Source organism: Staurois parvus, unplaced genomic scaffold, assembly GCF_062004578.1.
Source record: "Staurois parvus isolate SC_StPar_1 unplaced genomic scaffold, SC_StPar_1.0 ptg000090l, whole genome shotgun sequence".
NCBI classification, from domain to species: Eukaryota; Metazoa; Chordata; class Amphibia; order Anura; family Ranidae; genus Staurois; species Staurois parvus.
Genome location: NW_028317886.1, coordinates 10,078,709 through 10,096,653, shown reverse-complemented (window position 1 = coordinate 10,096,653; position 17,945 = coordinate 10,078,709).

Below are 17,945 nucleotides of genomic sequence, written 5' to 3'. Positions count from 1 at the left end.
CACAAAAAGCAATCAATAAACACTTATTGGGATTTTTTTAACCAAAAACATGTAGCAGAATACATTTTGGCCTAATTTTATGACGAAATTTTAGTTTTTTTAGATATTTTTTATGATCAAAATAAGAAAATATTGTTTTTTTCAAAAAAAAATTTTTTCTTCAAAACATTTTCTGGTTATAGCGCCAAAAATAAAAAGTGCACAGGTGATCAAATACCACCAAAAGAATGCTCTATTTGTGTTAAAAAAAATGACATAAATTTCATTTATGTACAATATTGCATGACCGCGCAATTGTCCGTTAAACTAGCGCAGCGCTGTATAGCAAAAAAATGGCGTAAATTGCAGTATCTATACCATAGTTTGTAGACGCTATAACGTTCACACAAAGCAATCAATATACACTTATTTTGATTTTTTTTACCAAAAACATGGAGCAGAATACATTTTGGCCTAAATTTATAACTAACTTTGAGTTTACTATATATTTTTTATAGCTGAAAGTAAAAAATATTGTTTTTCTTCAAAATATTTGGTCTTTTTTTGTTTATAGCGTAAAAAATAAAAAGCGCACAGGTGATCAAATACCACCGAAAGAAAGCTCTATTTGTGTGAAAAAAAGGACGTAAATTTTGTTTAGGTGCAGCATTGCATGACCGCGCAATTATCAGTTGAATTAGTGCAGCGCCAAGTAGCAAAAAGAGGCGTGGTCATTAAGGGGGGTAAATCCTCTGGGGCTCAAGTGGTTAAGTGAAAATTGGGCTGACAGTCATCTGACCACATGCCAGCAAAAATCCTTTCAAAATGATTTGCACATGTTTCACCTCATTCACTGAGCTGATTTAAATTTCACTTTGCAAAGTGAACATGCTTTACTTTAGTATATTATTACTTTTATTTTTACATACATGTAAATGTGAATTGTAACTCATTTCACCATTTAAACTTCTCAAACTGATCTGAAATGCAAAGCTGTACTGTAAGCTGGCCCCAAACCTCCTGCACAATGAACCCAAGATACAGAAAGTGCTGAGGAAGAGCTATAGCCTTGAAACACGTTGTGATTAAGAGGTCTACAGTCCCCCACCAGACATCTTTCAGGGAGATTGGACCATGCTGTATTTCTTGTGACATGCTTTTGATTTTATTCCTTTGTGAGTATAATATTATTTATTAATACATTTCTATTTTAAAAGGTAATGCATTAGGCCCGTGCGCCCTCTTTTTGTTTCTTTGTATGCAGTTCTTCTGGATTTCCCTGATCACTTGAGGGCAGCAAGGCTCGCATTCCTTCAAATACTCCATGTGAGGCTACAGACATTGTGGAGTTCCTTGTCCAGTGCAGTAGTTTAGGCATTCGGTTGCTTTTTTCTTCTTAACAGAAAGTGCTGTGTCACATGGTCTAAAAACTGAACAGTGTTGTTTCACTTGCTGGTGTAATTCTCCATCTTTGTGTTAATGTGCATGACACTAGTCCACCAACAAAAAATCATCAAATTCTACAGGAACAAAGGCAATGTTTTATGTCGAAGTTTAATTGAACAAGCTGAAGTTAGAAGTTGATTGGCTACCATACACAGCTGCACCAAATTCTGTGCTCTCCAGTTTTCCTAAGCCTGGGTTCACACTTCTGCGGTGTGGCATATCGCATGTGATTTTCACAGGAACCGAACCACATTCCTGTGCAAATCACATGCAAATTATTTGCGGTGCGATTTGAGCCATACATTTTGTATGGCTCAAATCGCATCACATCCGCACCAAAAAAGGTGCAGGACTCTTTTTATAGTCCGCACTAGAATCAAATTGCATGGGTATTCACACCTATGCGATCCGATTCTGCACATCACACCAATTTTGTGGTGTTGTTAACTTAACATACACACCTGCAGCGGTTCACATGAACGGGGTGCGATTGTGTTGCGGTGCGGAATTCGCACAAAAACCGCTGCAAACTCTGTTTTGGCAGTTTTTCTATCGCACTTATTCACTTACTTTTAAGATTATAAATGTAATAAGTGATTACAACCTTTTGTCTATACATGAATTTAGCCGATCCTGATGTGGCTAATATCAATAAAGTTAATACCAAATGATAACAACTGTGCAAAAAATAAAGATCTAATTTATTTACACAGAAAAGAAGCTTACTATTAATCAAATATAACCAAATAAAAGAAGTAATATTACAAGGCAAATACAGAATGTTACCAATAGAAAGAGATGACTACAGGAAAGAAAGTTACAGAAAAGAAACATAGAATAATACATGACACAGACATCCTGATGACTGGACTTCAAGAGAGGCAAGGGGACAAAGAGGCATTGGGGGTATTGCTTTGGTGTTATATACTCTTTGCCACCCAAGTAAATTCACTTCTTTCCACATATCTTAACCTCCAATGGGTGGGCTCAGAACACTGGTCAGTTTTGTTAAAGAAAAACAGGAATTCTCAGCTGCCTTCCCCCTCACCTCAATTGAGTCTTATGAAGTGGCATCCCCCACAGAGGTATTTGTACATAACAGCCAGAGAATTCCAAGGGTGGCTTATACTTAGACCCCTATCAAAAGTGCACAATAATGTTCATGAAGGTAAAAATTATTATAGGCCCAAAATAGCCAATACAACTCCGCATCTCATCAGTGTGAACCCAGGCTAAATCAACACCAGGAAATGTTTGGTGAATGACACCTATACTGCTTTTAAACATACACAGAATACCAGCATCAGTAATACCATTGGCTGGGCTAATGATGGCTATTCATGATTTGACTAAACCCAAAATTACAAAATCCCTTGGCTAAACTCAAGAGTACCGTATACCTACTAATTGCTAACCTGTAGCAAACGTGTACATTTCAATAATAGCATAACTATGAATGAAGTTAACTGATCCCAAGTGTAATAAGTGAAATTCTGTAAAGGCTTATTAAAAAATGATCTAGAACACATTTGTTTTTAAAGTTATACTTGTAAAGCTTAAGTAATCACTGTGATTTCAGCATAATTATCATGTACCTGGTATGATGAGGAAGGCCTATCCTACATCTGTGACTCGGGGCCCCCGGTAGTGTAAACAGAAGGTCAGGAGTGCAGAGTGGCATGAGTGCCTGTAAGTCTTGCTAGCAGCAGGGCTGGTGTCCACACTGAAGTAGTCAGGGGTCTACAGTAAAGCAGGCAGACTAGCAAGCAGCCGGTAAGCAGCAGACTGAAGCAACCTGATACTGACAGCGGGCAGATGAGCTGGTTGCTGACAGCAGACTGTAGATCAGTAGGAACAGAAGCGTAGTAGGCAGGTACCGGTGACAGCAGGCAAAGTAGCAGAGTCAGGGTGGCAGGGGCGGACTGACCATTTGGAAACTCGGGCACTACCCGAGGGCCCGGGGTCAGTAGGGGGCCCCATGAGATGCCCCTGGTACCTTTTTCATAGGATTTTTTGAGTTTGGGAAGGACACAGGGGCCCCATAATCCCCTATTGCCAGGGGGCCCCATAAGTTGTCAGTCCGCCCCTGCAGGGTGCCCAGCCATACACAGTTACAGTGGCACAGGCAGGAGCGTGGGCAGGGTACAAGCCGGGTCTGGAACCGATCAGTGAAGCAGAAGATAATGGAGCAGACAGCAGCGGATGTCAGAGGACAAGCCAAGTCCAGTAGGGTAGTCAATGCAAGCCAGTTCAGCAACTGGAATCAGGATACAGGATACACAGGAGGAGAAGACAATACAGCACTGATTCTGAGCACTGGCACAGTTTGAATGGTCCGTCTGGTGCCAACATGTATCACAAGTGCATGTGAGCACGCTGACATGCATGAGTAAATGCATGGGTACGCACACAATTGTTATTGTGCATATGCATGGGTGCACGTGCATGAGCATGTGCCCAATTCCTGCGTGCACAAGAAGGAACGTGTATTATCCTGTGAAGGTGCACAGAAGACCATCCAGAGGAGCTCATCTACTGGCATGCCCTTGCTGACAATAACAATAAATAATAAAAGCAAGACCCATATAAAGTTACCCAAGCAGATTGTCTAGCTAAATGTTAATGATGTATTTTTTATCTACACAAAGAAAATGTACATATAGCATACTGTATGTAGCTTTTCATCATGCTTTAACCATCCAATCAGATTTTTTCTGTGATTATCATGGACATTGCAATTAAGGATGCACCGATACCAGTATCCGATATTGACTATTTTCACAAGTACTCGTACTTGTGAAAATCCTCTCGATACTTGAAACAGATATTTTGTGGTGCGATTTGCATCCATACAAAATGTATGGATGCAAATTGCACCACAAAGGATATAATGAATTTTGAACAGGACTGCAATTCCCAGTGCTCCTGTGTGAACCCAGGCTTGTCATGCCAGCCTGAGTTCATTTCATGACAGCTTGCTTTCACACAGAAATAGTGCGGGAAACCTCCTTGAACCAATCCCATATTGTCACAGAAGAAAAAGCTGGGGATTTGAAATCCCCGTGGCTTTCTCTCCTCTCAGTGCAGGGATAACAGTATGGGCTAGATATCGTTTGATTGGTCAGTACTGCCATGGTGCCGAACAATCAGGAGCTGTCTAGCCCGTACTGTCATCCCTGCAAGGAGGGAAGGAGAAAGCCACGGGGATTTCAAATCCCCAGACCTGTGAAGCCTGGGTTCACACAGGAGCAGTGGGGAAACTGCATTGCATTCCTGTTCAAATTGCATGCTATTCTTTGCAGTGCAATTTGTGTCGGTACATTCTGTACTGATGCAAATCTCACTGCAAAGTATCAGTACTCGGTATGGGCGAGCACTTGACCGAAAGTATCCACACTCGTACCCGCTGATCAAAAAAGGGTATCGGTGCATCCCTAATTGGAATATTAGTGTGGAATTTAATTTGCTGGTGTGGTCTTGGGAAACAGTACTTCATTTAAAACTTTTCAAATAATATGCCATCTGTAGTCACTGCATCACATGCTGCTTAGTGCCTACACAGTATGTGTCCATTCCAAGCAAATTGACATGTCTTTGTAAAGGCTTACTCCCCAAACACCTAAAATTCACCTTGCCAGCGCTTATACTCTGGTACTTCTGGGTACTGTGGAGCATGTGACCTTCTACAGTACCTGGTGACAGTGTTATTATTAGACATGAGCACTGCCACAGGTAAGTGACATCTCTGCTCCGTTTAGTGTCAGACACCAGGCAACACTAGTGGTTTTAGGCTTGATTCATACTAGTGCAGGTGGAAGCTGCTGCGGGGCCCGCCCTTCGCCCTGCAGCTGTGACCACCCGCAAAGGTGCAGGGACCTTTTCCCTGCAGGTGGAAGCTGCTGCGAGACCCGCACTTCGCCTTGCAGCTGTGACCACCCGCAAAGGTGCAGGGACCTTTTCCCTGCATTTTGTGAAGGCACGGAAGCTCATTCAAATATATGGGCTGCCGTGCCATGGCCTGCAAAACAGCACTAGTGTGAACCGAGCCTTAGTGTTGACCGCTACAAAGGCAGAAATGATGGGAAGCACTGTCAAGGTTAATATTAGGGTCTCAGGGGAAAAGGGCTAATTTAAAAAGATACTCTCAATTTGCCCTCAATGAGCAAGTTGATGGAGTGTCTTTAGTTTATTGCTAAAACTTGCTCCCAGCCAAAAAGTTTAGCCTGGAAAATTCAGTGAGGCATAGAAAATAGCTATAAATGCAAAATAAATGTCAAAATGTATACAAAAATGGACAGATGAAATGTTATTGAGGAAAGTTAGTTTTACAAATTTTGTTGGAAATAATGTTCTTTTGAAAAAAATTGATTACACCAGGTTAGAGTAACATAAACCTTTGAGAGAACCTGAGGAAAGTCCTTAGGAAAAGTAAAATTGAGCCACAAAATATAGAACGCAGTATTTAGGTATCAGAAACTGTCTGAATCGTTATTTCCCATGGGGCAATGGTGAAGCATGAATGACGTGGCCATAAATAGTCCTCATGGATAAAATTGGGATTTGCCTTCAACATATACAGTGTAGGTGCTAAAGTCATTAAATAAGTGTGTATGTCATATTTTGACTTTCCGTTTATATTGCTAATGCTTTTTTCTTTTTATGAATTATTTTTAATGCCATTGATGTTTGTTAAGAAAGGAACAAGGAATATCTGGGGCACAGTTACTTAGCAACAAGTTCAGTGATGTTCTAGACGCTTCCTGCAAATACTTTGTTGCTCATGTCTTCCCTTGAGGTTTTCTTTCATGTGTTAACAATTCATTCTAGTGTACACTTCATTGTTTTATTTCTATTTTAGACACAAAAGAAGCCTGATGATTTACACTTCACAGGCAATATTATTAAAATTACATTAAAGGCACTTATTAAAATGTCCTGCAATGAATATTTTTTTAATGGGTATGACAACATGGCATAAATGGGACAAAAAAAGAAATAATTAAAAGGGATAGAGAAAGTTCTGCATTTCAGTTACATAGATCCGGATATATGTTGTATGTAGATTACGCAATAACTAATCAGTGTTGCACCATTGTGTATTATTGACCGAATGCTGTCACTGTGTGTACAAATAACTCATGTCATGACCTGACCTATTAGTATGTAAGGGCTGTAATGCTCTAGGATCTATATACTGAAGTATTTATTTTCTGGTAATAAATTACAGGGAATGAATGAAATGCTATAAAAAATATTACAACAACATTAAAACAAATCTGGATGTTAGAACTAAAACGTTGAAAACACATTAGATCTTAATGGGGAAAAATCTCATGCTGGATATCTATACTGATATGGGTAATGTGGTAATGTGTTAGGAACGTAAGGATGCCCCATCATTTGATGGAAATGAAAATGATCAACCAACAGAGGACTGGATTCAAAGACACCCCGAAAATCAAAGTGAAAAAATGATGCAGCAGGCTAGTCCATTTTGCTGAAATTTCATTGCAGCAACTCAAAATGGTACTCAGTAGTTTGTATGGTCCCCATGTGCTTGTATGCATGCCTGACAATGTTGGGGTATGCTCCTGATGAGATGATGGATGGTGTCCTGGGGCATTTCCTCCCAGATCTGGACCAGGGCATCACTGAACTCCTGGACAGTCTGAGGTGCAACCTGGCGGCAGATGGACCGAAATATGATATCCCAGAGGTGTTCTATTGGATTTAGGTCAGGTGAGCGTGGGGGCCATTCAATGGTATCAATTCCTTCATCCTCCAGGAACTGCCTGCATACTCTCACCACATGAGGCTGGGCATTGTCGTGCACCAGGGTGAACCCAGGACCCCCTGCACCAGCGTAGGGTCTGACAATGGGTCCAAGGATTTCATCCCGATACCTAATGGCAGTCAGGGTGCCACTGTCTAGCCTGTAGAGGTCTGTGCATCCCTCCATGGATATGCCTCCCCAAACCATTACTGACCCACCACCAAAACACTCATGCTGAATGATATTACAGGCAGCATAACATTCTCCATGGCTTCTCCAGACCCTTTCATGTTTGTCACATATGCTCAGGGTGAACCTGCTCTCATCTGTGAAAAGCACAGGGTGCCAGTGGCAGACCTGCCAATTTTGGTGTTCAATGGCGAAAGCCAATCGAGCTCTATGGTGCCGTACAGTGAACACAGGGCCCACAGTTAGAACAGAGCCTCAGGCCACCCTCATGAAGTCTGTTTCTGATTGTTTGGTCAGAGACATTCACACCAGTGGCCTGCTGGAGGTCATTTTGTAGGGCTCTGGCAGTGCTCACCCAGGTTCCTCCTTGCGCCAAGGAACAGATAGCAATCCTGCTGATGGGTTAAGGACCTTCTATGGCCCTGTCCAGCTCTCCTAGAGTAACTGCCCGTCTCCTGAAATCTCCTCCATGCTCTTGAGACTGTGCTGGAAGACACAGAAAACCTTCTGGAAATGGCACGTATTGATGTGCCATCCTCAAGGAGTTGGACTGCCTGTGAAACCTCTGTAGGGTCCACATATTGCCTCATGCTACCAGTAGTGACACTGACCCTAGCCAAATGTAAAACTAGTAAAAAAAACAGTAAGAAAAGAGGAGTATGGAAAAAATGTAATTGGCCTCCACCTGTAAAACCATTCCTGTTTTGGGGGTCGTCTCATTGTTGCCCATCTAGTGCACCTGTTGTTAGTTTCATTAACACTGAAGCAGCTGAAACTGATTAACAACCCTCTCTGCTACTTAACTGACCAGATCAATATCCCAGGAGTTTCACTGACTTGATGCTATACTCTGATTAAAAAGAAAGTGTTCATTTAATTCTTTTCAGCAGTGATATATATATATATATATATATATATATATGTATATATACACACACTATACAGTATATATATATATATATATATATATACTGTATAGTATATGTCTTGTATAAAATGGGGTTAGCTGCTCTGTCGATTTTTTTCCCATAATATGTTTGTTACATTTTTTGCAATATACAAAAAGTATACAATTCTCAGGAAAGAAGACATATAAATTGTTTACAGTGGAAAATAAAATCAGGAAACAAAATAATTATACTTCCACTAAAGAACAGATTGGAAGATATCTAATATAGACAATAAGTATACAAATAATAGCCCCTTAATAACAGAAAGAACCATACAGGGGGTTGGTTCCAGTAATTGCCCCACAAGACCCATCACCCTCCCTGTGCACCATACATTTCCCACTGCTGCCCAGTCCCCCACCCCCACAGTGCTGCCGGCTTCCCTCTTCTCCTTTCCACCGGTATCTGCAAGCACACAATAGGATCCTTCAGGATGGTGAGTGGGGGAAGGGTCTGGTAAATATGTCACATTTACCAGCCCCTTCCTTTCCTTAATGAACCCAATGAGTGATCGGTAACACTCACTCACTGTGATCATTCATAACGGAAGCATTTTTTTTTTTTTTTGTAGAGGGGCCCTGTCAGGTTTGCTGAATGGGGGCCCCATGATTTTTAACAGCAGCCCTGGAGATACTGCAAAACTTCCTACTCTCAAAAAAAGTGACTAGAGTTACTTTTAAACTCCCCCTCATGTCTAAAAGACTCGTAGCTTGGCATGGCAAGGTAAGCTTTAATGAGCCCTTGCAAGCACCAGTGCAATCCTTTTTCAGGACCTTTGGTCAGCTTCTCCATTCTTCTCTTTTATCAAGCTGATACTAACCCCTGGATTGAATAAAAATTGAGACAGCATTAGTGCCATTTTAAGCAGCTGCTAACACTTTGGAACTCTGATAATTCAGCACAAAATGGATTTTTCTGTCATTTGCATTTGTTCTGATTTGCGAATTTCACACTGAATTACCAAAATTCATTAAGTATTTGCATACGACTGACATTTGTATATGCATATTGGCTCATCCTTGGCATTTTCTGTAATCTGAATTATTCTTGGCTTATTCTCTAAATAGTGGTTTACTTCAAACAGGAAAATACGTATAGAAAATCCTCACTGATTCCTTAAAGAGACCAAATGGGCAAAGCAGCAGTCACTTTAAACCCCACACCCAGATGCCCTTACACTATACTTCAGAATTCTGCCATGCCTTTCAGTTGTTCTGCCAGAGCTGCTGAAAAATGTGAGGTGCTTCTCGGTGTGGGGTGAAAATATGACCTACTCTCAGGAAAAAAGACTTGAGCCTGAGCAGCCTGATTACTGTCATGTGAGTGAGCTTTAAAGCTGAACTCCAGGTATGATTTTCATAGCATTTTACATTGATCAAAGTAAGTATGCATATCTCATATCTGAGGAAAAGGTGTTCAAAATTACTATCACTGTAGTAGTCAGTGCTACTACAGTGATCACCGCCATCTGCTGTGGCCTGTGCCAAGTAGTTGCTTCACTGTGCACTGATCATGGGGGTTCGCTAACTCAGCACTGCTGCCATTCACTGAATGCCCTGTATTTGTTTCAATAAATACAAGGCATACTCTGATTGGGCAAGATAGAGAGGATGGGTGGTAACATCATGATCTCCACTTTATCCAATTAGAGAATGCCTTGTATTCACTGAAATAAATACCAGGCTTTCTGTGAATAGCAGCAGTGCCAAGTGAGTACAGGACCTGGAAGATTGTGACAATCAATGTAGCAGTGCCAATGAGGTGCATTTTTTTTTACTTTCCTGACCTACAACTAGTAGCAGCCCTCTCCCTGCTTCCCCTATTGCTATGAGCCCTGCCATATTTTTCTTGGCCATTCCACCAACCAATCATAGTGTCTCAGAGATCACTTACAATAAACTTGATTATATTAAGAGTATCAAAAACTGGGTAATTTTAAGTCTGACCTGAGAGGAACATTTGATTTACTGAATGATTAATCATAACGCCTGATTTTAGTTTTAGATATGTATATATATATATATACAGTCATGGCCGAAATTGTTGGCACCCTTGATATTTCTCCAGGAAATCATGTATTTCTCACGAAACGTATTGCATTAACACATGTTTTGCTATACACATGTTTATTCCCTTTGTGTGTATTGGGACAAAACAAAAAAAGGGAGGAAAGAAAGCAAATTCGACATAATGTCACACAAACCTCCAAAAATGGGCTGGACAAAAGTATTGGCACCCTTTCACAACTGCGGATAAATAAGAATGTTACAAGCATGTGATGCTCCTGTAAACTCACCTGGGGCAAGTAACAGGTGTGGGCAATATAGAAATCACACCTGAAAGCAGATAAAAAGGAGAGACGTTCACTTAACCTTTGCATTGTGTGTCTGTCTGTGCCACACTAAGCATGGACAACAGAAAGAGGAGACGAGAACTGTCTGAGGACCTGAGAACCAAAATTGTGGCAAAATATCAACAATCTCAAGGTTACAAGTCCATCTCCAGAGAACTAGATTTGCCTTTGTCCACAGTGCGCAACATTATCAAGAAGTTTGCAACCCATGGCACTGTAGCTAATCTCCCTGGTCGTGGACGGATGAGGAAAATTGATGAAAGATTGCAACGCAGAATAGTCCGGATGGTGGATAAGCAGCCCCAAACATGTTCCAAAGACATTCAAGCTGTCCTGCAGGCTCAGGGAGCATCAGTGTCAGCGCGAACTATCCGTCGACATTTAAATGAAATGAAACGCTATGGCAGGAGACCCAGGAGGACCCCACTGCTGACACAGAGACATAAAAAAGCAAGACTACAGTTTGCCAAAATGTACTTGAGTAAGCCAAAAGCCTTCTGGGAAAACGTCTTGTGGACAGATGAGACCAAGATAGAGCTTTTCGGTAAAGCACATCATTCTACTGTTTACCGAAAACGGAATGAGGCCTACAAAGAACAAAACACAGTACCTACGGTAAAATATGGTGGAGGTTCAATGATGTTTTGGGGTTGTTTTGCTGCCTCTGGCACTGGGTGCCTTGACTGTGTGCAAGGCATCATGAAATCTGAGGATTACCAAAGGATTTTGGGTCGCACTGTAGGGCCCAGTGTCAGAAAGCTGGGTTTGCGTCCAAGATCCTGGGTCTTCCAGCAGGACAATGACCCCAAACATACGTCAAAAAGCACTCAGAAATGGATGGCAAAGAAGCGCTGGAGAGTTCTGAAGTGGCCAGCAATGAGCCCAGATCTAAATCCCATTGAACACCTGTGGAGAGATCTTAAAATTGCTGTTGGGAAAAGGTGTCCTTCCAATAAGAGAGACCTGGAGCTGTTTGCAAAGGAAGAGTGGTCCAAAATTCCGGGTGAGAGGTGTCAGAAGCTTATTGATGGTTATAGGAAGCGACTGATTTCAGTTATGTTTTCCAAAGGGTGTGCAACCAAATATTAAGTTAAGGGTGCCAATACTTTTGTCCAGCCCATTTTTGGGGTTTTGTGTGACATTATGTCATATTTGCTTTTCTGCCTCTGTTTTATATTTGTTCCAATACATACAAAGGGAATAAACATGTGTATAGCAAAACATGTGTTAATGCAATACCTTTTTTGTGTGAAATACTTGATTTTCAGGAAAAATATCAAGGGTGCCAACAATTTCGGCCATGACTGTATATACTATCTATCTAGATAGATAGATAGATAGATAGATAGATAGATATGATTATCCCAGAAGTTTACATACTTTTTTTTGCCAACAGTGCCTCCTGATACGGTCACCTATTATCTATGGGGGACCTCCAGAAGATTGTTGAGGGGGAGAAAACACTGGGCAGGTGGCTAACACTAGTAGTAATACCTTCCTCACCTCTTCCCATTGGTTATACATGAATGATTGCACAATGAGAATGTTTGTGGTCAGGATAATTCCCACAAAATGCAGATGGATTAAGGTGGTCAGATTGTTCCTTCACACCTTACCCCTATCTTATGTTTTCAGGTACCCCCAAATGAAAATCAGGTGACATTCATGTAGAAAATCTCTAAGATGCTCACAAAATGTATAATATTTACTTTTATTGATGTAAGAATGGTGCTTACAAATGCATTTTATGGTGTTATCTCTATCATTTAAACTGCAGATAGTACATAAGCTGTTCTTATCAATGGTGTATACCTGGTTTAGATTATCACAGACTTGTGTCACCAACTTACTTGAAATCAGGAAGATTATAGGTAAGGCATAAATACAGTTTGTTAAAAGAACATCATGATACTATCTCCTTGTCTTCTTAGTAAATGGAAACAGCGTGTTCTTTCTTCAGGCTAAAGACATTCTCTTGTCAAAGTGGTAGCTTGGAGAGCAGTTTACAATTAATCAAATATCTAAGACAACATCTGCTTTTGATTTATGGACATGTCCAGAAACATCTCCAGGTGACTATTAAACTGTACTGATGACTTCAATAAAGGGATCAAATCAATGACTGAGAACTGAACGCCAGTTTTATCCTGTTAACATAGAAACAGGAAGATTGCCCGAAAAATATAGAACACAAAAGATTTATTAGAGTTGGACCTTTGTGTTATTCCTAATTGCTAACTGATAATTCCAGCAGTATACTGTATTAGCTCATTAAAAGAATATGGCATTTAAAGTGGAACTGCACCACATCTGAACACCACAAACCAAAAATGCTATTTCATTGATTGTTAATATTCAAAGCAAACTCACTCTATTCATGTCTCCATGCGTTATTTCTCTAAAAAATAATTTTGAAACACACCCCCTAGCATTTCTCACAGTGGCCATCTTGAGTAAGGGCTGATAATTCATGTAGCATTTTGCCCTTTGCTCAGTCATTGGATGAGCTGAGAACCCTCTTTCCCCTCCTGAAGACTCTTGGGATATATGACATCATTTGGCTAGGCATGGGAACCAGGAAATAACTGAAGAAATGTATAAAAACGTTTAAAACAAGTAAATATAATATACTTTCCTATCCATTTATTAGTGCTAGCAGCATAAGAATTAAAAATAGTTCATGTTGATTGAGAGAGTGAAGTTCCACTTTAAGTGAACCTCTCCAGAAAATTAAAAACTCCAACATGCTATAGTTTGAATAAAGCTGCATAATAGCTATAGTTATTGTCAACTACATCCCCATCGACAGACAGAAATCCTTTGGGGGGTTGATTTACTAAAAATGGAGTGTGCAAAATCTGGTGTTGCTGTGCATGGTAGCCAGTCAGCTTCTATCTGGAAGCTGATTGGTTCTATGCAGCGCTGCACCAGAGTTTGCACTCTCTAATTTTAGTAAATCAACCCCTTTGTGTTTATGTAAATATTATTTGTCTGAAAAGAGACACTATGACCACAAACTGCGCATATTTAAATCCATACTTAAGGTGGAACTAAAACCTTCTATCCTTCACAGCCAAGGAAGCTGCCATCTTAGCTTCTGTTTGATCTGTAGTTTCTTGGTGCTGCACATGTGATCAGCTATGACATCAGTCATTTGATGGCTTGATAGTGTGTTTGGGAGCTAACATACAGTCAGGTCCATAAATATTGGGACATTGACACAATTCTAACATTTTTGGCTCTATACACCACTACAATGGATTTGAAATGAAACGAACAAGATGTGCTTTAACTGCAGACTGTCAGCTTTAATTTGAGGGTGTTTACATCCAAATCAGGTGAACGGTGTAGGAATTACAACAGTTTGCATATGTGCCTCCCACTTGTTAAGGGACCAAAAGTAATGGGACAATTGGCTTCTCAGCTGTTCCACAGCCAGGTGTGTGTTATTCCCTCATTATCCCAATTACAATGAGCAGATAAAAGGTCCAGAGTTCATTTCAAGTGTGCTATTTGCATTTGGAATCTGTTGCTGTCAACTCTCAAGATGAGATCCAAACAGCTGTCACTATCAGTGAAGCAAGCCATCATTAGGCTGAAAAAAACAAAACAAACCCATCAGAGAGATAGCAAATACATTAGGCGTGGCCAAAACAACTGTTTGGAACATTCTTAAAAAGAAGGAACGCACCGGTGAGCTCAGCTTCAGAAAAAAATGCGTGGGGTTCCCCCTAAATTCTTAACAGACCCTTGATCCGAGCACAGGTCTGGCCAGCCAGGAAGGAGGGGATGAACTAGTTTCCCCCCTCCTGAACTGTACCAGGCCACATGCTTTCAACATGGTGGGGGCACTTTGGGGTAGGGGGGCCTCCCCCCCCCCCCAAAGCACCTTGTCCCCATGTTGTTGGGGACAAGCGCCTCATCCTCACAACAAAAAAACAGTGAAAAGGAATTCACAAAGAGAAAGCGGTTACATTATGGACAGAAAGCAATACCCAGGAAGTCATAAAAAATTATGCTTTATTGCAAAAATTGCACATACTTAAACACTTAGGTAAAGACCACAGTTAGCCATCACCACAAAATGGGACAATACACAAAGAACCAACCTAAAACAAAAAATAATGAAAGAAGGACGTCATGACTGGCCATGTATGTAGTTATGCTGTAAAGACAACGACACTAGGTCTTTTGTATAAACAGCACAGGCACATGGGGAACACCACCATGTGGGGGATATATACGATAAATATTAATATGTAATATATTAGGCTGTGCATCAATAATGTACATTACACGTGTACCAATGAGATATATGGACTGAGGAGCCCAACTAGACAATGCTAGAGATCTGGTATAAATTCAAACTCTAGGCATGAATCAAACAAAAAAGGAAACAGTACATAAATATGAACTGGACTGCTGGTATATGCGCCAATTAAAAATATCGAGACTATTAATGTCATTGCTCAAGGACACAATCATCAGGTAAATACAGTATGCTTTAATGAAGGGCTTCCAGGTTGAACGTGACTAATATTGCTGAAATTAGTGTCCGAAATATGAAATTTGGATGATCATGGAACTTATCTATCAATAGTGAATCCTCCATGAGACATCCGCCATCTAAAGTTGAAATGGCAGGGCCCTGCCAATGATGATGTAAAAATAATTCACCGCCAGCATGCGGCCTGAATGCCTACTTTAGTATATAGCTGACATGGAGACAGTGTGAATATCCATGCAGGATAGTGGGGGTAGGGTGCTGTGCACCATCTACGAAGTATGACATTGTATCCCCATCCTGTGATGAAAGAAGTAACATAAGTAAAAGTCAATATGGCAATCACTATATAGCTTCAAGTAGAGAAGAACATAGGGCTGTGATTCCATTTCCGTATGAATAAAGTTCCACCCACCACCTGTGCAGTGAAAAGGAGACAGTGCATGATTTCTCCTATTGTTTGATTTAAGCCCAGAGTCCCGTAGGCAACCGCCAGTATTGGGACTTTTAATGAACAGGTTCCCGCTTCCCTCCAGGTACATATGTGGATTGATGAACGCCCAGCAAAAGCGTGTATTTCCATGTCCCCACCAGGACTTGGTGTATGGCACCTATGTGCCAGCTGATAGTGACATCACTGACCCTGTGTTGTGGTTGTGGGGATGTGTGGGGGGTGACTTATCGGATTTTGGAAGCCCCCTTTAACAAGGGGCCCCCAGATCCATCTCCCCTTTCCGAATGAGTATGGGGTACCCATTCATCAAGAAAGTGTAAAATGTGAATAAAAACTCAACAACAGTTTTTGACAAGTCCACTATAAAAAAAAAAAGCCCAAAAAAATGGTTTCATTATTGTAATCCATCGTCAATCACGGCGTCCAGCATTGTCACAACAATGCTGATAAGCTGAAACAAAAAAAATCATATGCCCAATGACCCATCCACACCTGCGGAGCACTCGCTGCTTTCTGACATTTGCCAGGCACCTGTAAACAATTGAGTGGAGCTAGCAGTGACGCCACCATTAGCTGAGCCCAGTTGTGCTGTGATTGGCCAAAGCATTGCTCTTGACCTGTGGGCAGAGTGCAGTGCATTGTGGGGCGCGGCGGTTAAACAGCTGAACACATGAACGGCTGATGTTCAAGTCAAACTTACATTCGACTTGAACATCAAGTCCATCACTACAGTGCATCATTAAATGGGGGGATTGGGAGGATGTATGGAACTACCCATTTAAACATCTAGTCTCTTATACATTATAAATTCCACCACAGAAAGTACTTAACACCTGCCAAATTAGCTGGAATATATGACTCCCTTTCAGCTGAATGTTGGTGGTGTATTCCCCCCAAACTTTGAGTCACATTTTCCGGCATTGGCCATTAATCGAGCAATTGTTCTGAGGTGTATCAATGCATAACTGGCCTTTTAGCCCTGCCTATCTTGTTGATGTTTTATGTTTGTTTATTAGGATTGCTAGAAGGGATTGACTTTACTATGGTGCATACACCATTACTCATTATCTTATTATTCTATGCACGATTATACTATAAAGAGCAGCTGCCCCTACATTGACCTTCTGGAAGGGGTTGGCCAACTCTTAGATAGTGTTTTATAAGGGTACTTATTTAAATAGGGAATGTCTACAAAATGATAAGGTCTAGCAGTGTTGATTATCTACCCTGTATATCTAGTCCTGATTTTTTTTTCAATCAACCTCTAACGTACTGAAGATAAAGTGCAGTTCTGTTGATCTTACTGCTCATTTCTGTCTTGATTTTACCTACTCCCTGCTTCAGGTCATATGTGATCACTGTAGCCTCTGATGTTAATCTGCCAAGTCTTAATGTTATCTCCATCATTTACCATGTCTCTATGGTTGGAGTGTCAGGGGACAAAACATTGTATATCTCTTAAAAGTGTCTGTAATTGCCAGCATAAGGAATCATTTAAATTGGAATGGCTCTGCGTGGGGGTGTGGAGGAAATTAAAAAGGGGGGGAAGGGCTTTACCCTGTTCAGTTGGATTTATTTTTGTATTGAGGTCCTGTGTGGCCAGATTGTGCACTACTCTGGAGAGATTTTTTTGGGCACTTTACTTCTCTGTTTGTTTTTTGTAGTCATGTTTTTATGCTGTTGTTACCGCTCTTTCTTTATATTAAAATTGCAATACTGAGAATGAAAAAACAGCATGCCTTGAATGCAGCTGTTCTGGGAAACAGTTAAATTAGTGGGTTTAGTTGCTCTTTACATACATTGGGTGCAAGAATTGGATATGCACCCATAAAAGGATAGGAAGGAGTTATCCCCTCTTTGACACACATCTGGGCAGAAAAAGCACTTGTGCAAAAACGGTACTAACATTGGGCAGAGGTGCCAAACAGATGTGATATGTAGCATATGTGATCAGTTTATACCTTTTTTAGTCCTTTATGCCATAGGGTATTTTTTGCAAAGCAGTGAATTTGCCTTTCACCAAACAATTACTGCAGGTGAATCTCCCTGGTGCATGTGTTTTAAATGACAATGATTAATTTCCAACTAGTGAATAATCGTCACTTTCTCTGATTTATTACTTTGCTCCTATGTTAATCATTTTTTGTTAGCTATGTGAGTGGAGGATTACCCACAACTTGATTTTTAACTTCGTAACTAGTATTTAGGGTTCTTGGAGCATATACTAAATGTAGACTTTTAGTAAGGCCTTCTGATTATTCATATTGCATGCTTATATCTATTTCTGACATTCAGAA